Source organism: Hibiscus syriacus, unplaced genomic scaffold (genome assembly GCF_006381635.1).
Source record: "Hibiscus syriacus cultivar Baekdansim isolate YM2019G1 unplaced genomic scaffold, ASM638163v2 tig00110944_pilon, whole genome shotgun sequence".
NCBI classification, from domain to species: Eukaryota; Viridiplantae; Streptophyta; class Magnoliopsida; order Malvales; family Malvaceae; genus Hibiscus; species Hibiscus syriacus.
Window position 1 is genome coordinate 730909 of NW_024062925.1, and position 22973 is coordinate 753881.

At 33.7% G+C, this 22973-nt stretch overlaps 1 pseudogene; it reads left to right on the forward strand.

Moving 5' to 3' along the window:
* The first annotated feature begins 17223 nt into the window (after window positions 1-17223).
* On the forward strand, window positions 17224-19278 carry LOC120147858 (annotated as a pseudogene).
* The last annotated feature ends 3695 nt before the right edge of the window (window positions 19279-22973 follow it).

Sequence of the window (22973 nt, forward strand, 5' to 3'; positions counted from 1 at the left end):
CCCTGGGCTCTCACATTCTTCTCTAAGGCCCAAAAATCTTGGTTTAACGCATCAAAATTCTCATGGACCTTATCTTTCTCTTTGGCCAATTGTTTTATCATCCCGTCCTTCTTAATCATCTCGAGCTCCCATATTTTCTTCTCATTCGAGAAGGTTCTATGTTCTTTTTCTTTTTCCATATTCATCAGCCGTATTTCTTCTCTTAACAATTCAGCCTCTGTCGGGAGCTTTCTTAATCACTCCTCCATAGTCATCTCGTCTTCTATATTTGGCTTTGGAGTGTTGTTGTTAATTATCTGTGACCTCTAAACCTCATAGTTCGGCATGAATATGTGCTCTATCATCTTGAAGCTCATGCAGTGGGGTTTATACCAAGTCATATAGATATTCGAAATCCGCTCTCGATAACCAGGAGTGGAGAAAGAAAACTCCGCCTCCTTCAGGCTGTGAGTTGCTGGTACGAACTATCGGGTATTGAACTTTCTGAGTGCAATTAGTGGAGTATACACAATCACTCCCCATAATCCATGTAGCATTACAAAGCTGTCATTACCACATCTGAAAAGTATGTCTTCTTTGGGTAACCAATAAGCCTTTCATACTATCTCAGTATCTTTTATGTTACGGAGAGCTTCAACATATTCCTTTCTCTTGCGATGCTCCAGGATTTGGCATTTGTTGAGGAAATCCAGTATAGGCAAAAAATTTGATTGATGTCTCTGAGCCCAGCCTTTCTCGACTATCCAGGAGTGGCTCCACCACCAGACTAGTAACAGTGAGGCACATCCGGTGAACTGACCTCCCCCCAATCGTCTATACTGGTTCAGTGACAAGAATATTTCTGCAAGGATGGCTGGTGCAGGATTCTTACTGGTAATAGCTTTGAAGAAATCAATTAAGGTGATATCGAAGTGATCCTCATTTCTGGGAAAAATTACCAAACCATATAATGCAAGTGCGAAGTGATCTCTTCTTCTTTTTGATGGAGTTTGCTCATAAATCAAACTCTTCAGAGGCTCAGAGATTCCCTCATCACGAATATACTATTTGACCCACTCTTTGGTCTTCCCGGTTAGCGTGACCATCTTAGTAATGAATCCCTTAGGTCGGATTGCCTTGGTGTAAATGGAATGTCTTTTAACATTCGAGATATTCAGTAAAACCATATACTATTCCAAGGTAGGGGTCATATCTACTTTACCAAAAGTGAAACACCTGTAAGCTGGATTCCAACACTCGGCCAGGGCTCAAACAACCACAGAATCTATTGGTACTCTAAGCAGCTCTACGATGTCGCCGTATATTTCTCTGAACATTGTCTTCTCATTATCATCCCAAACGGCCCAAATTCTTGATAACTTAGCCCAATGCACCTGTCTGACTAGGATAATTACCTTCCATGGCAAAGCTGATTCTTCAGAAGTAACAAGGTTGTCCCCGAATCGCGTCTGTCCATATTCGGACCAGGTCTGAACACTAATTGCATTTTTAGTCCCATCGGAAGACATTGCTGCCTTAAGCTCTTTTTTATAATAACTAGATAATTTGGAAATTAATACCATTTATGAAATGATGCGATATGATAATGATACATGCAATCAAGAAATAAAGCAACAAGTTAGTGATATTAGAATAATAAAAAAATTTAAGGAATAATTAGTGAAAATTTAAATTATCGAATACGAAATAATCAAAGAAAATTGAAAATTCTAACATCATGCGATCTAGTTCTTCTAAGTTAACCACATGGCTTTAGTTGGGTAGGCTTACTAAATTCTCTATATGTGGCAGGGTTCTAGTAAATGTTCCCTAGTAATTTCAAAACCTGCTAAGGTTGACCCCAATTCTGGCCCATTATAGACTTGCGAGTTGGGTTTCACTCAGGGGATCACACCACTAAAAGCGTACCTCGGAACTGGTATTCGGGTAGGCAACTTAGGATGCTTTCCAGAGGTACTTTATCAGACCCACACAAGAAAGCCCAATGCTCCTCGTGAGGTGTGACGTTTCTCTCTACTTAGGTAAATCGAGATTGAGCTCGGATTCAGAGCTGTGACATATAACAATCCAAAATAAATTCACAGAAGCATAAGCATTAACCAAAGAGAAAATCTTTTTCTTTTTGAAACAACATAATGAACCGTAAATTAAACAAGATCGAACTCGTAATTTTCAAATAGTAAATATAGGGTAACCAACTCGTGGCTTGACTCTCAATTTGTTTTTTTAAAAACAAAAGTCACCAGCGGAGTCACCAAGCTGTCGACACCGTTTTTCGCCCGGGCGGGAAAAAGACAGATACCGACTCGGCAATTTTCTTTTGAAAATCGTTTCGAAATATGACGAGTCGCCACCAATCATTTAAGGTGCGATTGGAACACCGTAAAAATTGGGTGATTTTAATAAAACATTTTATTTTAATAAAATATCAAGTTTTATGGTCTACGAAAATTCAGAAATCAGGTTCGGGAGTCAGTTACTCGTGGGGAAGGATTATCACCCTCACAAGCGCCCAAAAATTGGTACATAGTTGGTTACCCTATATTTAAAATTGGAAATTTTGAGTTCGATCTTTATTTAATTTAAAAATCATTAATGATGCAAAGTTGGAAAGGGTATTCATTTATTGAGACCGATAGCATTCGCCCCCGAGCGTCAATGCGAGAGATCAGCTATTGTGTTTAATAACCGAACATTGCCTCATTTTTAGAAAGCATGAGATTGTTTTAAAAAGGATGTCGACTTATTTAGGGAATTATCAGTAGTCACCCCCTGAGCGCGATCACGGGAGATATATTATTAATTCCTTAAATAAGTGAACAGTTCCTTAGAGTTAAAATAAAATGCAATTAGACAAAATTTTATTCATCCTAATTAAACTAGGGGCTCAAATCTAAAAGCATAGGCTCTAGTATTAATCCTATTTGATTTTAAATAATTATTGAATCGAATAACCAAGATGGTCCCTCGAGCCGACTCGCATTATCTCCTAAATTAAAGACTAGTTTGAAATCTAAGCTAAAATGGATGCTCTATTTAACCTATTTAATTATGTCAATATTAAAAATCTAATCAAAGTTTGAGGGACTAAAAGGGCAAAGGACTAAAATATCAGAGTTCTAAAAGATTTAAAAATCTAAAGTCCTAAATTAATAATTTCTAAATTAAGGAACTAGTTAAAAAAATTAATTATTACCTACAATATTAAACTAAGATTTTTATAAAAAATAATAATTATTAATTAATCTTTAATCGAACAATTGATTCGAGTATTCAGGCGTATAATACGAAAACTCGACTCGAATTGCCCCCTAATTATATTGTTGTGTCGTCCTAATTTCTAATTTTGATTCGAATATTAATCCTAATTAAAAATAAAATTTCAAAATAAATTAAATAAATACTAAAATTAAACAAAATAATAAAAAATAAAAATAATAAAGAAAATTAAAATATACAAGGATAAAATTTAAATTTAAGGACTAAATTGTGAGAAAATAAAAGAAAATAATTCAATAAAAAGTAAATAGGGACCAAAATGCAAGAAAATAAAAATCAGTAGCTAAATTAAAACTAATAAGGACTAAATCAAAATAAAATAAAAATGCGTACCAAAATAAAAATAAAAGGTCAGTGACCAAAGTGTAAAAACAAGATAAAATTAAAGGTACTGAAACAATAATTTTTTTCAGAAAAATAAAGCTTGCATAGAGATATGGTGAAATATCAATTTTGGTCATTACAGTGACTAAAATGTAAAAATGGGAAAGTTAGAGGCATTTAAGATGTAATTTTACCATTAATCTAACATATATATACTAACATTTACTCTTTTTGTTTCATTTTTACCCAAAACACAAAAAAGGGAGAGCTCTTGAGAGCTCTCTCAAACATTCTTTGGCTGAGGCACCGCCGACCACCTTGCTCAGTCCCCGGCCACCGACCGGCCGCCACTCTGGCCTCCGTTCATGGTGGTTAGAAATTCTAAAATCGACCCAAATTACCCCAAAACAATAGATCTACCCATTAGGAATCCTCATCGGGGTTAAAACCAATGGAAAAAAACCTTAAATTAATCGAAAACCCCCTCAAAATCGCTCGGTTTCCTCAGATTCTAGCGACTTCCGACGAGGCTCCCTTTGGCTCAAGTAAGCCTCGATCCCTCTTCCTTTTATTTTTTATTTGTAAAATACATGTTATTTATGTTTTTTTATTATTTCGAAATTGAACAAAAAAATAAAAATAAAAATAAATATTATTGTTATTTCGAAATAAAATAAAAAAATTGAAGAACATACTACATTGAAACACAAACTTTATTACTATTGGAAACCAAAAAACCGATCCCTTCCTCTTACATTTTGTTTGGCTTTTATAGCCAAAATTTACAGAATTTCAACATAAAAAATTATCAATTGATCATGCGCAAATTTCTGTAGGAAACAAGGATGATGGGAGCATGTATAGTGGGTAAGCTGTTTTTTGACTTTTCATTTTGAAATTGGTGATTACAATATTATATATGATGTGCCTGGGTCATCAAGAAATATGGTTGAAACTTACTCTCAAATGGCTTTCGAAAGTCAGTTTGATAAACCGACATATAGGTCTATAAACAGCTTCGTAGCGATGTTGGAAAGTGCAAATGAAGTCGGTGGAACATCCGGAGCCGTAGAGTATAGGGCAAGAAGCATACATCATCCTCATTTGATTATTGATGTTGACGTTGAAAACCGTTAGGGAGAAATACTTGATGATTCAAATGAAGTTGAAGAAACTGAGTAATTCGTTTTGGCTTAGGATGATTATATTTTCAATGGTGATGAACCTGATATCAATATTGATGAATATACGACACCCTATCAATCTACCCCTCACATGTACGAGATATATTATGATACGATGAGGGCACTTGAATTCCCGGAGATGCCACATTTAACTTATGGCTACATGACTGAATTATCCGAAAACTCTGGTGAATTATCAGTTGGGAATAAATATAAGGGAAAAAAAGAAGCTACATTGGCGATTAAAGAGTACTGCATAAAAGGCCATGTAGATTGTAAGGTTACAAAACCCAACTAGAAAACTCTGTACGCGAAGTGTGTTAAATATAGGCCCGAGTGTAAGTGGCTGATCAGAGTGTCCAAAATGTAGAGGCAAGGTGCTTGGGTCATCATAAGGTACAATGGTCCACATACATGTTTGTAAAACTCTATTGAATGAGACCACCAACTACTGGACTCCAATATAATATGTCAATATGTGAAGGTGTTGGTTGAACAAAATCCAAGGATCATTTGATCGGTGACAGTTACATCTATTGAAGACCAATACTGATACAATGTAAAATACAAACTCGTTTGGCTTGCGAAGGAGAAGGCAAGGGGATTGATAAATGGCAATTGGGATACATCATACAACGAGCTACCTGATTTGTTACAAGCTATGAAATAATTCATACCAAGAACCATCGTGAAGTCTCGGACCATGCCTATATACAACCTAGAATGTCAACTTGTTCAGGGGAATAGAATATTTTCTATACTCTTTTGTGCATTCAAGTCATGCATAGAAGGTTTTCCATTTTGTAAACGTATGATCCAAGTAGATGGTACGTGGTTATACAATCAATATAAAAATATTATTAATAGCAATTGCGGAGGATGGTCAACGAAATATCTTCCCGATTGCATTCGCCATTGTTGAAGGAGATACGACAGAGGCTTGGGATTTTTTCTGACTAATCTACGTAAGTATGTCGTTCGAGAAGATGGAGTTTCCTTGACATCCGATCGAGGAACATGCCTATCAACAGTAATTGAACGACCGGGAAGTCGTTGGATACCTCCGTACGTATATCCCACATATTGTATCCGCCATATTGGAAAGAATTATATTGAGATGTTTCATAATGACCACATTTGTAGGTAAATAGTCAGCATAGCTAAGTTTTATTTTCAACATGAGTACATATTTATGTGTTTGCTTACAAATTGACATTAACACGATATATATTATGAAACAGGATATGAAATATGCCAACCAAATTTTCATAAGAGGTTGGAGGATTTGAAGGTCACATATGAGCGCGTTTGGAAGTGGGCATCGAAAATCGAGTGGAAAAGTGGTCGCAAGCATACGATGGTGGTCGACGATACGAATATGACAATAAACCTTGATGGGGCCATTAATTTAGTACTAAAAGGTACACATCATCTCCTAATAGTGAGTGTGGTGAAAGAGACATACTTTAGGTTAGTTAAAGTTTGGTCTGATAAAGGGAAAGAGATTGAGTGTCTGATAAATCGAGGTAAAATCTGGGTTCCGACAGTGGTGGAAGAAATGTAAGCAAATGAATTATTGAAACCTCAATGTTTTTTCATGACTTCGATCTAATTGGACATGCTTTTGTTGTCATCGTATGCATACGTCACAATGAAGGAGCAGAGCGAGACGCATTTATAGTTAATTTCTGACAAAGTTGGTGTGATTGTGGCGCTTTCAGGTGTGGAGATATCCGTATGCTCATGCAGTTGCTGCATGTATGCATACTGGAATAAATTCATACACTTATGTTGATGAGTGCTTTCACCTACAGAAGATATTAAAAATATACAACCATGATTTCGACCAATCCCAAATGAATCATATTGGCTGAAACAACATCATGATGAATGGTTGCCAAATCTACTATTTCTTAGAAGTCCAACGGGTCGACCTGAGTCTAGTCGTATTCATACCAGAATGGATATCTATATTAGAGAAAAATTTCAACCGAAGAAATGTGGATTATGTAGAGGTGAAGGTTATTCAAAAAGAAATTATCCAAACCTTCAACGTATATGCCTCATTAGTAATCTTATTTCTATTTGAACAAATAATTGAATTTCTTGTCTATTTGTATTTCAATGAATGTTTTGTTTTATCTATTTTTTTGAATTAATATGTAGGATATTTGTTGACGCTATATTTTAATGAATGTATTAATATCAATAGTTAAATTAATATGATTAATATCAATATTTGAATGAATGTGATAGATATTAATCTTAGTTTCAACTTAAAATTTATTAATTTAAACATATAAAGAATTTACAATTCATGTCGGTGTTGGGGTGTTGTTGAATAATAATGTCAAGGTGCATGTCAGTTTCGTTGTGGTCGTTGCAGTTGTTCAAGAGTTTGTTCATCATAACCAACCTGCTCATTCACCGATGGCTTATGATCCAATGTTGTAAATACATGCCCACCATCACCCTACCCTCCCACCTGAGGATAAATACTAGTTTTTGACATCATAGATGTCATTTGATCAAAATCTTATGTTGATCCAAACATGAGAGAAAACATGGGTGATTGATGAGGAATAAGCTGAGGAGTGTAGGCTGTAACACCTGAATCACCAAACACTTAATGAAATGATCTTGTACCACCAAAAGATTCTGATGGGATATTATCCATTGCCGCTTGTTCTGCTCCATGGTGAGATGAACTCCCACTCCCACTCTGTCTTGGTTTCTAAGCTTTACCAATTTTTTTATACTATATAAATTGTCTTCTTTCTATGTTCGTTGTCAAGAACGGCTTTCCATGTTTCCAATAATAATTCAAGTAATCCGAATTCTGGAAGTCAAAGTCATCCGCTTGAATTGGAGTGAGAGTTGGCAAGTATGAAGCCCTGTTGTTCCAACGATTGATATAGTTGGCATGCCTCACAGTCCAATCCTCACCGTGCCTACCCCACCTATCTAATGTGTGGAGAGCGTAATGATTCTCTAGAATTCCCGAAATAGGTTGGTGGAAGCCGAATTACCTCAACACTCTACCGAAAAATTGGAACTCAACAAAAGTGAAATTGATCAATGGTGTAACAACACACCAATATTGACAACCCTCCCATACATATTGCGGCACAAACAATATAATTTCTCCATCATCGTATGATCTCCATATAAACTATAAAAGAAAATTACATAATTATTAATTAATTAAATAATATTATAATTCAACTAAATAAATAAATAATATAAGAAACTAAATAAATTAATTATATACCTCAACTTTGCATTTAATGTCCATCTTAAATCTAAACTCTTTCACATTATTGTAAACCAACCCCGTTCCTTCTATTTTATGCCTCTATCTGTATACCAATCAAAATAAAGTGGATTATTTTTCCAATAAAAATTTGTTAATTAATTTAAGATCAAATATTTTAAATCAAAATGTTACCTTCTTGCAAGAGGAAAGTCAATTGCAGTTCGGCTAATCGGTGTTAACCATGGAAGTCTGCATTAGGCCTGTGATTGTAATAACATCAGACATCGTCCGATTTACATCGTACATACATTATTTATAAGTAATTATGCCTTGCACATCTCGCGATACAAGAACGCCAATATTGTCGATCCCTAACTATACTGACGGGTATTCATAAAGTTACCCAAAAGATGAAGATATTGTATATGAACAGATTTATCTGACATCAAGACTCCCCTGATCAACCGTAATATATATGCTCAAGTTGCATATATAATGTCTTGCTCAGTAATATAACGATCGAGCTTAAACTCATTCGCTAACCATGATAACCTCAAACATGACCTTTTGTAAATGTTTTTTCTGGCACCTTCCCAAGGTAAGCCCCACACATTTCAAACACGTCCTGATCATTTTTCTCACCACTACCATTTCATTTGTAGGGAAAGTTATCGTACATTCACCACACGGAAGATGAAATGTATGAGTTTCTGGTCTTCACCGTTCAATTAATGCACTGATCAAATCGAGGACCAACTTATATTCTCTTACAAATGTTACTTCGTAAAAGCCCACCATTTGCAAATTATGGACAATAAGTTCCTCTAGCTTATCACAAATGATCACTCGACTCATTGTTCATCATCCTGAAATTTATTAATCCATGTAATTAGAATTAATTTATCGTTCTCAAATAAAATATATTATTTGAACATAATACCAGTGCTCCCAAATGACTAGAAATGTGTCGATCATCTAGTCTCAAAAGAACATTTTGTTCTGTCATGCTTCAACAAATCTATAAAAAAATGAAATATTTCAATTTATAATATTAATCATAATTAAAGAAAATTTAAACAAAAAATAGCTAATTAATTTATACTAAAAATATAATTTAAACTAAACTTATGAAACTACTCAAATACAACTTAATATGAATAATCAAAATAAATAGTCTAATAATTATAATTTAAAATAAAAACCAAAATTATACTAAAAATTACACGAAAATTTAGATTAAATTTAACAAACCACTCGAATACAATTTAATATGTAAAATCAAAATAAATAGTTTAATTAATTTATATTTACAATAAAAACCTTAAACCCTAAACCCTAAATAATAAATTTTAAACTAAACTTACCAAACCACTCAAATACGATTTAATCTGTAAAATAAAATTAATTAGTCTAATAATTTATATTACTCAATAAAAAATAAAAAATATAATTTAAACTAAACTTACCAAACTACTCAAATACAACTTAATATGTAAAATCAAAATAAATAGTCTAATAATTATTATTTAAAATAAAAAAATTACACTAAAAATTACACGAAAATTTAAATTAAACTTATCAAACCACACAAATACAGTTTAATCTGTAAAATCAAAATAAATAATCTAATTAATTTATATTTAAAATAAAAATAATAAAGTGAAACAATAAAATTTACATTAAACTTACCAGAAAATTCAAATTTTTTCTTCATTTGTTTGAACTTTCTTATATCCTTTTTATTTTTGCTAATCTCTTTTGGCAGCAAAAACTTTCTTCTCTTCTTTTCTTTGCTCACCCCTTCTCCCCTAAAATTTGAACCCCCTATTTATAAATAAATCCCACCCTTACATGCATTATTGGTGAAAAATAATGGCACCATTATTAGTGCCCCATAATGACACCATGATTCGGGTGCAGCAGCGGCAGTAGTCAGCCTTCTCGCTTCCCCATGTTGTAGGTCTGAAGACGCTGCGTAGCCCTGAGACCTTCTGCGTGGCCTGAAGATGCCTGAAGACGCCGTGCACTGTTGGAGTTTGGCCTGAAGACGCCAGGTAAACTTGGAGTCTTTGGCTCGGTACTGTAGATTTCACCCTAAATGGAAAAATAATATGAGAAGAACATTATTTTGGGAATTAGTATTTCCCAAATGCATTATTTTGGCAATTTGCCCTCTTTATTGAGAAAAAATATTATTTAAGTATTATTTTTATATAATTTTGTAATAATATTATAAATATTTTATTTATTTACTTATCGATTCAGATAAATCTAAAAACGACCCCCTTACTAAAATCACTCAAATCTCTTTCTATTTTTTAATAATACATTATAATCTAATTCACTAAAATATATACATCAAATATGAACCTTAATTAATTGTGATATCAACGGGCAATTCGTCATTTTATTATATAGTGTAAATAAGTACATATAGATATATACAAAAAATAAATAAGCAAAAATGTATGAAAATCTAAATATAACATAATATTAAAATTAAAATGTATAAAAATTACCGTGAATATAACTCAATTTCTCCATTTTCTTTTTTGCTGGCATACAGACGGAAAACGGGCAAGTCGGGTGCGGATATTCCTCCCCCATTTCTATACCCACCTAATATTTTCAAATTCACCATCCGCCCTCCACCCATGATGGGTAAAATTTTCAAATCCACACACGCCCACGCGAGTACAATCTCAAATCTATCCCTACACCCACTACCCAACTGGAGACGTACCCGGCTAGACCGCCTGACAGCAACCTTAAGTTATACATAAGCAACAAACATAAAACAAGCACGTCCATTAACAAACATAATAAAATAAACCAAATATTATCTAAGTTAAGTGTTAACATAGATCTTAAAGTATATAAAAACCATAATAAAAGACATAATTAAAGCTTAGAAACATAAATGACAAATACATAATATTTTGTTCTTTGGCACACATGAATGAAAAATCATAAAATTATACCTAAATTCATAATGATCCAAAATTTAATGGGTATTTAGGGGGCGGATGCTGAGCGGGTAAGGTCTCAAAACCCACCATCCGTCCACTACCCGCGACAGATACTACTTTCTAAATCCACCCCCGCCCACTACCCTAAAGTTAAACCATTCCCGCCCCAATTGGAGCGGCTACGGTACAAAATCCACAAAATTGTACTCATTTGCTATCCTACTGCATGATTCCCTCATTATTCAACTAGTTAAACAAATTAATGAAATAAACGTAACATTAACTATCATTAATATCGTCAGTTTCATATATTTCATGTTAATTATACGTAAAACTAATCCAATAAATCTCTCTTTTTTTCCTAATAATATCAGCCCCATAAAATCTTGTCTTATGACACATGGCACATTAGAGCTATCAACTACGATGCACTAAAATGAGCAAAAATGAATGGACGTATTAGCAATTTGGGGTCTAGATCGATACCTAATTCCTTAGTAGGAAGAAAATTACCCGATCCATGCTCGACTTTCCCGACTTCGGCTGCATAATGGTATATAATCCATGTTCCCGCAGCAGCTGAACTGTCGAAGCAAAAAACAGACGGCAGTCGTGTGAACCAACATGCCATTCTCATCGGTACAGAATAGATCAAGTAAGAGATTTGCCAGCCCATTCACGTTCCCTTCGCTTTTGCTTGGCTTGCATCCTGTTGAACTTTTCTTTCCCCTTCTCCAAAACAGGGTCAACTTGGATCATCCTTGCGAGACATCAGGGGCGGACTTCCATGGAGCCCGGGGTATCGGGCAACCCCTCATCCAGGGTAGACCTCCATGGTGCCCGGGGCATCCTAAGCAATCCTCCACAAGTGTCACCCCTAATCTAAGTGCCACCCTTTAAAAGTGTCACCCCTGGCTCTTGCAACCCCTGACGAAGGCTCTTGTCCGCCTCTACGAGACATACCGTCCTGCATCATGATTCAAACAGAACACTAGATCAAGTCCATAAAGCTTACAACAAAAAGTTATAGGGGATTTTGCAAAGTTTCTACAGAGTTTTTTTCATTTATCCTCTCCTTTTGCTTTTGGCACTAGTTTGGTACTGTTCAGAATATAAGTACAAAAATAAATGCAGATGACTTTTGGCTGATCTGCTAGCAAGAAACCAAACATTTTATATGCAAATGAAAGAGAACCAACCTTGGTATCAGGAGAAAACTGCAACCGAACTGCTTTCTAGTCGGACAAATCCTCATTATCATCGCCTCCATGCTTACAGCTAGTAGCAGATGGTTTTGTGAAAACAGATTGCTCGAACTTCTCAAGTTTTGCTAAACCTATGGTTCCAAAAGTTTGAGTTAGTTCCACTTTGAAAAACAGATTGCTTATGGTTTCATAAGCACAGAGTCACAGAGAAGATTCATCTATTGTAAAAGTCAGTTGGATGGGAGATTCTAACTTGTGATAGTACCATTACAAGATAGGTTTAAAGCAATAACGGAAAACAATATTGGATCAGAAATTTCATAACATACTTCATCTTCACGTCCTCGAATTCTACGTTTCTTCTGTTTTTGCAATAGTCTTCCTCGTTCAGCCTCGCTAAACAACTGTAAATCTCCATCAGCTTTAGTTATGCGCTCAGCTCTGGCTTCAGATCCGATACCCTTTTTCTTCAGGGATAGCTTTTCTACCTTTGGTTGGTCATTATCAGTACTTTCATCATTGGATCTGGAGTAGATTTATAGAACCAAAAAGGTTTGAGTTATATAAGCAGAAGGAAAAGGTAACAATTGATTTTGTATATTTAGAATTTAATGGTTTAATTCATGAGAAAGATCCACTAATTCCCACGTATGATTTGGCATGATGAAATCAATTTCACTCTTGATGGCATATTTTCAAAAATTACTTTTAGATGAATGTATAGCTTCGCTGTAAGTTATAGGTTCGGTCTCTAGCATATAGGTTAGAAAATCCGATCAAAAAGATTTTTCTACCCGTGCTCTTTTACTTCTTGGCTCTATCTCGACTTCAACCTCTTGTTGGAAGTCTTGACTATTTTCATTAATAGTTTCTAAAGTTTGTTTCCTTTAACTTGAGCCAACTTCTCTAATTTTACAAGGAAATATATTTTCAAAGAATAAGGCATTTTTAGATTCTAATATCGTATTCTTTTGAATTTCTGGATTATTTGATTCATGCACAAGAAATTGATATGCATTGTTGTGGTGAGCATAGCCAATGAAAATGCAATCCACTGTTTTAGGACCTATTTTCATTTGCTTTGATAAAGGAGCCATTACCTTTGCAAGACACCCCCATAATTTCAAGTAATTGTAGGGGGTTTCTTGCCTATCCACAACTCATATGTTGTGTTGTCTTTTTTCCTTGCGAGGCACCTTATTTAAAAGGTAATTTACTGATAAGACAGCTTCCCCCCACATGTTCTGTGACAACCCAGAACTTCCTAGCATAGTGTTCATCATTTCCTTTAATGTTCGATTTTTCCGCTCTGCTACTCCATTCGATTGAGGAGAGTATGGTGGTGTTACTTCATGAATAATACCATGTTGTGCACATTATTGACCAAATGGTTCAACATATTCACCACCACGATCACTTCTCACCCTCTTAATCCTTTTGTTAAGTTGGGTTTCAACTTCCTGCTTATAGAGAATAAAATTTTCTATATCTTCATCTTTGCTTTTAAGCAAATATACATAGCAATATTTTGTGCTATCATCAATGAAGGTAATAAAATATTTATTCCTTCCTCTAGTTTGAACAAATTTTAAGTCACAAACATCACTTTGTATTAGATCAAGAGGTTTTGTATTTCTTTCAACGGGTTTAAATGAAGATATTGTTAGTTTAGCTTCAACACATGTTTCACATTTATGATTATAATTAATGTGAAATGGGGGAATATATTCTAAGTTAATTAATCTACGTAAGTATCATAATTAACATGTCCGAGTCTACCATGCCATAAATTTAATGACTCAATCATATAATAGAAGAAGAATCATTCTTATTTATATTTTTAGCTTTTACAGAGATAACATTGAGTTTTCACATATTGTTCAATACATATCCTCTTCCCACAAATATTCTTCCTTTTGACAAAACTAACTTCTAGAATTCAAACACCATCCTAAAGCCATGTATACTTAGGAGGGTCACAGAGATAAGGTTCTTTCGTATGTCAGGCACATACAACACGTTTTGAAGTTTCAACTCTTTTCCATAAGTCATGTTTAAAATTAAGTTCCTTTCCCCTTGATCTTGGAAGTTGCAGCATTGCCCATATAGAGCTTTTCTCCTTTCTCACAAGAAACCAACTCAGAAAAGGAGTCATTGTCACAACAAATATGATGCGTGGCACCAGTATCAAGCCACCATTCTCTTGGATTTGAATCAACCAAGTTTACTTCAGAGACCACAACACACAGTTCAAGTTCATATACTTTCTTGGAAATTTCTGTCATAACATTAGCCTCTTTTGTTCTGGACCTTTTTGGAAGCCTAAATTCAGATGACATGTGTCTCGTCTTATTGAAATTAAAGAATTCCCCTTGGAATTTTTGTTTCTTAGAAACATCGCCTTTTGGTCCTAGTTTAGACTCAATTTGAGCTTGTTTTCATTTCTTGAAGTCCTTTTTGACTTCCACCACATTTGCCTTGGCAATGTAATGATTGCCTATTTTGTTTAGCCTTTTAGCCGCACATCGATTGTCTTCTTCAATCCGAAGTCTCACAATCAGATCTTCCACTATCATTTCTTTTCTCTTATGCTTAAGATAATTCTTAAAGTCATTCCAAGCAGGCAGAAGTTTTTCAATAATGGCCTCCACTTGAAAGGATTCACTTATAATCATTACAAAGTTTTAGAATGATCAGTTTTAGAATCAACCATTACAAAGTTTAAGATTTTGGCAACTAAGAATTTTTTAGCACCAACATCTTAAGTTTTGTATTTATGGTCCAATGATTCCCATAGTTCCTTAGTCGTTTTCTTTACGATGTATACTTCATAAATTGCATCAGATAACCATTCAATATGTAGTTACGACATAAGAATTAGAGTGCTTCCATGCTTCGGTAATGTTGAATGCGTTGCAGCATCCACTTCATCCTCTTTAATAGTAGGAGGATCATCCTTAAAAAATTTAGCCAGATTCAATGTCGTCAAATAAAATAACATTTTCTGTTGCCATGTTTTGAAATTATCTCCATTGAATTTCACAAGCTTTTTATTATGACTCATGGTCATAGGTAACATTTGGCTCGCAGCCTGAGTCTGTGTAGCGACGATCACATTCAATTGTGAATTGGATGAAGTATAAGACATTTTTCTGTAATCGAAATCAAAACCGAAATGATAAATATAATATGAAACGAAATATATATTAACCTAAATATATTACCACGGTAATCTGTTTGAGTTTAGATTGAACTACAACACAAGGAATATGTCTTAAGATTGTTGCAAAATATTGAAAAATTGTGTTCTAGTATCATAATCTAAAAATTTCGTTAAGAAAAGAATGTGAAATTAAAATAGAACCTGTAATCGGATGGAACTGAATAAATAGAAATAGATAGATTCGTCATCTCCTCGATGCTTTGAGTAGCGTTGGATGTCGGTCTCCCAGTATACAACAACAAACGTTCACAACAGTAAGCACAACCGTAATGAACAATCGAACACAATCTTTTTCTTTATCTATCACCGGAAAATGACTTTGGAAGAATCAGAGAATTGAAAGGAAATTATTTGAAAGAAAATAGTAAAAGGTTGTGTGTTGAGATGTGTCACAACTTAGCCTTTATATAGGGAGAGGAATTTGTATTGAAAGGTAAAGACCTTTAAATGAAATGACTTAATTATTTGATTAAAAATTATAACCTTTTGATCAAAAGGTTAACATGAAAATAAATGACTTTTGGGTGAAATGAAATAACTATTTTTCATGAAAAGACTTAATTATTTTTCATGAATAGTCATGATTGAATAAATCAATTCATTCATATTTTCCAACATTTATAGCCATTAAAGTCATTGTTGAGATGTTGTGTAATTACTGAAATGCACTACCTCTACTTCCCAAACTCAGATTTTGGACTGGCTGTTAATCAATGTTAAATCTTGTAATAGATAGCTAAGGTTGAGGATTGAATGTTACAAAATATCTGTTTTGTTTCTGTACTAACAATGGTTGTGCCCAACAGCCCAAGGTTCATTTTGGGCTCACTTCTAAAAGTTGCAACTTGTATAGAATCACTGCTACATGAATTGTATTATGTTCTTTGGTATAGTGATCTTGAAATTGTTTAATTCCTTTTGTTTCAGTTTTTTAAAGATCAACATTACCTGGACAAGGAACGGGATCAATACTTCTTGTGAGTCAAAGCTAACTATTTTCTTCTCTTTGCTTTTGATTTTATATTTCTTCAAGATTATTTGTTTCCTTTTTTAACTATTTTTTTATTAAATCAGGGTAGTGGAAGAAAAGTTATTTTGGATGTAAATCACTTAACATTATCATTTACATAATATTGTTCAATATATATTTGATATATAAATAGATTGCATACTAATACTATTTTCCTGAGTTTGAATTTGCAATAGGTTCTCTGTTAATGTCCAGTTATTTGGAAATGGACTTGTTTTAATTGAGTTCGAGTAAATGAGAATTGTGCTAACATCTCTGCTTTCACTATCAATTCTTATTTTATTCCTCTAAATGGTCTGGTAATCTTATTCGAGATGCCCTTATTGTTAAAGTGAACGGTGTGGAAAACCTTGTTGAATGTTTTACTGTTGTTTTTGGTCACTAAATATGGTAGAACTTGACTTTACTGTTCCTTATAGTGTGTGTTAAGTAGTGCCCCTTCTTGTCTAAGGTCCTTAAATTCTCATGTAAGGTTGTATATATTACATAAATAATGTGACCTTTTGTATCAGTTGGCTTTGGCGCTGGAAATGTTACATTCCCTTTAATTGTTACGTACCCAGAGGCTTTTGTTTATGCATGTGACTTTTCACAACGTGCGGTTAATTTGGTTAAGGTTCAGTTTCTTGTCCTAATTGCTCTATTTTTCATAATAGGGGGTTGAGTTCCTATTATTTGGAAACTTAGTATAAATAGATAATGGAACTTGAATGAATTATTTTCCCATATTATTGTAGGCGGATAAAGACTTCAATGAGACTCATGTAAGTGCTTTCGCATGTGACCTGGCCACTGATGAGCTTAGCGAACATATCTTTCTTGCCTCTGTCGATGTTGTAACCATCGTATTTGAATAATCATTTGGATATTTCATTATATGCCATGAGTGATCATGTATCTTTTTTTTCCATCAACGATGGCTGACATTATAAGTAGATTTTTGTGTTATCTGCAGTATCACCAGAGAAGATGTCTTTAGCCTTGCAGAATGTCAAAAAGTTCTCAAGGTAATTGATAATATATTTGCATAATAGCAATATTTAAAAAGATTTCTTATCTACCTTGCTTATAAAACTAAATTTGGTAACTTTCTTCATTTTTAAATTTTTTGGTGGGCGGAGTTGAACTTTGCACATAATTTTTAGCCCCTTTTTAGTAAGATTAATGTGCTTAGATTTTATAATCTGTTAATATTTTCTTGTGATAATCTGAGAACATTCTTGGTGGTTGTTTTCAATATGATAGTCATAGGTGGTGTTTTCCCTCATTTACTAGATTCTACTTTGCTTAACTTGATCTTGTACTTTACTAGGGTGGCTACTCTGCTTCTGATGTGCATTTTCATGAATACCTTGATTTACAGGAAAGGTGCTCTACCAAGGATCAACAGATCAGTGAAAACTTCTCTGTCAGGGGTGATGGCACTGTACGTTCGAGTCATGTTATGCTTGAGTTTTATATTTTCTCTTTTAAAAGGGACCGATTTTTACTCTTACCTCTTTTCTTTTCAGCGTGCTTACTATTTTCTAATGAATTCCTGACAAGTTTATTTAAAGAACAAGGACTTGATACTGAGGAGCTTGGTTTGTGTTGCAAACAAGTTTAGAATCGAGCTCGTGAATTGGTTATGAATCGGTAAGAGATCAATGGTTTAGCAATAGAACATTTTTCTTTCCCCTTACAAAATATTAATTCTGACTTCCTAATTTTGAGGATTTTTTTCCCACTTCACTTGGAAGAACCTTATGTTTTCCCTAAAGGAATTGTGCTGCATGTTATTTTAGGCGTTGGGTCCAAGCTGTATTTCGCTTTTCAGACAAACTATACCCCTTCTTCAGAGGCTCCAACTAAGTCTGACCTATTTTGTGAAGGGAACAGTCAGCCAAAGGCTGATGCCGTGCCCATTAGTGATTTTGTCGTTGACATGTCCGAAGGTATGGCAGTCGAAATGTTTGGAGTTCCAACTAGTAATGATAACGAGGTAAATATTTAAATAGTCATTGAAGATTGAATGAATGATATATACACACACACATATTTGAACAAGAGATGCATCGTTGTTGCTCATTGTTTCCTGCAAATACGACAAGTTGTTATGTCTTTTATGCTTCCCTCAGGTTATTAAGATCGAGCTCGGTGGCTGTGATTTCAAGATCAATGTACTATCCAAAGAGCACCAACACACCTGCAAATCAACTGGCTTGATGTTGTGGGAATCGGCTCGTTTGATGGCTGTCATCCTCGCAAGAAATCCAATTATTGTTGCTGGGAAAAGGGTTTTGGAATTGGGGTCCGGATGTGAAAGCATTTGTTCGATGGTTTCAGCTGGATCAGAAAGCATTGTGGTCACCACTGATGGAGAAAACAAAGAACTTGAACTGTGGAACCAAATATTGTATCAAACCTTAGACCCATTTCTGAAGAAATTTGTTATAAAGAAACTCGAATGGGGAGACAGATGATATCGATGCCATCAAAGATGTCATCATCATCGGAAAAGACGTCACCTGCATTCCTGAAGCTATTTTACCTTTGTTTTCAACAGCAAGAGAGTTGATTGCATCCAGCATAAGTGGTGAGAAAGGCCAAGCACCTGCACTTATCCTCTGTCATATCTTTCGATGAGTCGATGAACTGTCTTTACTTTCAGCCGCATCTCGGTATGGTTTTAGATTGGTAGATAAATGGGCGAAAGGAAGTCCGACCGATGAGTCTCGTAGCTTGATCAGCTCTTGGTTTCCAGAGAACAGTTTCGAGGACCATATCCCAACTTCAGCACTAAACATCATGTATTTTCAATTAGATGAATTATTTATCACACAGAATTTCATTTTAATCATAGCTTTTTTTTTATTCCTGATTTTTCTTTTAAAACAAGTACTTTATATATTAGTACTGAATTCATTTTTGCAGATGCAGTAAAATTGTATCCTTTCCTCTCCTTGTTACAATGAAAAAGGGCTTAGAGTTTTATTTACTTAATTATGCTTCATTTTACTATATCATGAAATAAATAATGATTATATGCTTGAGTATTTATCTTTGGGTAAACTACATGGATGACCATTAAACTATGGTAAAAAATCACTTGGCCACGATGTTTAATTTTGATCAAACAGACCACTCAACTATTTAAATGATTCATTCAAGCCATTCTTCGTTAATTTTTTAACGGAGATAATGACATGTCAGTTTAATAAATTGACATAATTATACATTTAGTCTTTAATATTTATGCATTTTATCAATTTAATCATAATTTTAATTTAATTTAAAAATTAACCCTCCAATTTAGAGGTGCCACATGGAGTGACATGTTAGTATATTATTAAATAGTTAATTTAATTAATTTTAATATTTTAATTAAATATTACGTAAAGAGGAAATAAATAAGAAAATGCTAATCAAGGGAATCAAACCAAGGACCAAGGAAGTCCTTGGGCAAGCTTTGCCCCTAGGGCAAACTATTTTTTGATTTCAAATTGCACAATCTTTTATATTTTGTTTAAGATTATTCACACAAATATATATATATATATATATATATATATATATATATATATATATATATATATATTAAATTATTATACAGGTCTAGTAAATAAATTGTATTTCATATATATAAATTATAGTTAATGAAGATCTAGAAATAAAATGAGTTTAGTATTTTTATTTTTTAAATTAATAATTTAAATAATATATAAATTATATTAAAAAATAAAATTATATAAAAGATTATTAGAAAATCTAAAGTCACAAAAAACTTAAATCATACAAAATCTATAATCCGAATTTTAATTTTTGTTTTCAATATTTTTAATTATTTTTCATTATTTGAATTTATAATTATTTAAAAAATTAATTTAATTTAAAAATAAAAAAATTATTTTTATTTTTAAATATTTCATTAACTGCAATTTAATATATATATATATATATATATATTATATATATATTATATATATATATATATATATATATATATATATGTGTGTGTGTGTGTGTGTGTGTGTGTGTGTGTGTGTGTGTGTTGTGTGTGTGTGAAATATAATTTTTTATGAAACTCGTTTCAATGATCTATGTAACACTCGAATCCCGGGTTAGTAGTTAGGGTCAACCCGAGACTCAAAGTTGAGCTCAAATACTTTATAAATTAGTTGGACTAAGTTTAGTGTTAGTGGGCTTGAATTGAGGCCCAAGGGAATTGTGGTTAAGTGATAAGAGTTTTATGATTTAGAAGTTGGGGGACTAATAATGTAGTTTGCCCATAGTTAAAACTAAAAGCTGAAAACTCATTCCTTTTTATATATACGTGAACCACCCCCATTACCTCTTGACCAAATTTTTCTCTTATTTCTTCCATAATTCATTTTTTCTTTCTTCAAGTTGAATATTAAGAGTTCTAAGTGAGGTTGCTAAGCTAAGGTGAGAATGTTTTTCTCCATCCTTCAAGCTTTGTTTCAAGCTCCATTTTGCGAGTTTTAGATTTTGTTTTCAAATGGGTTTTTCTTAAAGGTATGGTGATCCTAGTTGATTTAAGAGGTGTTTTAGCAGCCATAAGATAACACGCTTATAGCTTTCTCATACCAAGTGTAGATCATGTATGTTAAGATGTGTTAGGAAGTTAAGTTTAAAGCATGTTTAGCAATTTCCATGGTAGATTGTTCATTTGATGTTAGTTTTAGATTTTGTTTTCAAAATGGGTTTTTCTTAAAGGTATGGTGACTCCTAGTTGATTCAAGAGGTGTTTTAGCAGCCAAGGCAATAAGGTAACACGCTTATAGCTTTCTCATACCAAGTGTAGATCATGTAATGTTAAGATGTGTTAGGAAGTTAAGTTTAAAGCATGTTTAGCAATTTCCATGGTAGATTGTTCATTTGATGATATAAACATGTTAATAAGCCTCTATTATGACCCTTGTTGATCAATAAAACTTTAAGCATGTTTGGGGACCTCACTAAGGACTTTGGAATTGAGAAATAGAGTCTTTCGTACTTGTTTTATGGCTTTTTGTAGGTAGAGTATCAACTACTAGGGATAATATCGATATTTGTTCTTCGTTTTGGGCAAATTCGTGAGTTTCTAGGAAAGATTATCTATACTCTTTCAAGAGTATCGAAACTTTGGGTCATAGTTTCAAAACTTCCATAAAGTTTTGAAACTGGGCAAAACAGAATATTTAAAAGTATCAGTACTTGTATAAAGTATCGAAACTTTTGTAGGAGTATTGATACTCTTGGGCTAGTATCGATACTTTCAGTCTGTTTTGGGCAAAATTAAATGTCAATTTTTAAGGGAATTAGACTCGAGGCACCTTGACACTTCTTTTTATCATCAAATAAGACTATAAGTGAGAACAATAAGAAAATTTAATTCAAACGTAGAAACAAGAATAGTAAGATCGATAATACTAGCCTGTTTGAATGATTGGAATAATGATCATGACACCTTAGTTTCTTTAGAAAAGATAAAAGAGTCGAAAGTATATATTCAGTCAAGATATATCCTTAGGGAGTGCGCAAGGTTCGACACTCAAGGAGTGGGCTAGTCGAAAGTGTGGTGTCCGATGAAGAGATTTTGGGGGCCACATTCTCGGTAGACTAGAGAGGTATGTGAGCTCCGAGATGCAAAACCCTGAACCACACCATGATGTCTACCATAGAGTAGAGAGTGAGTATACAAGTATACTCACTAAAGCAATACAAAACAAATCAATAGACCAGATAGAAAACCAGTAGACTTGAATGTTTAAGCCTTTCAATGAATTACGATTAGTATGTTTTAGCCGTTAATGTGGCGTTGAGCTAGTTAGCTCAGCCTTTGGATGTTTCAGTGGGCAGGTTAGTAGATCAAGCATTTGGGAAGCAGTAGATAGACCAAGGTTTAGATCAGTCCAGTGCATATCAGATGTACGTCTCAGCGTTTTCATTGGGCATGTATATTTGTACACATTATTGTCTAGTTGGGTCGTAAATTCAATCAAGTTGTTATGTAATATTTTTGAAGTGTAAATATTTTATTTTGGAGCTCCTCAGTGAAAAGATTTTTATTATATTTTAGTTTATGATTTTTATTATATTTCAGTTTATTTTATGGTTGGTTATAATGGTCGTTTCAAAAAGCATGAGAAAATAAGTTTAAAGTTGGTTAGCCACTTTGGTGCTTTTGTGTGACATCCTAAATCGATCGACTGTGTGTCGTACCGGTCTAGGGTGTTATAATTTATGTACGTGTGAAATAATCTCAAAGAAAATATATAAAAGTTGTGCAATTTGGAGTCAAAGGGTGACTTGCCCCAACAGTAAAGGTGTGCCAAAAGACTCCTTTGGTCCATGGTTTGGTCCCTTTATCCAGTGTTTCTATCTTAATTTGTTTTTCCTTTACACTGGTGGAGACGTGTGTCATCACCTGATTGGTAAGAAAATTTATTTAATTAAAATGTTAAAATTAATTAAATTAATTATCCAATAATATACTAACACATTACTTGGAAATGTGTCAC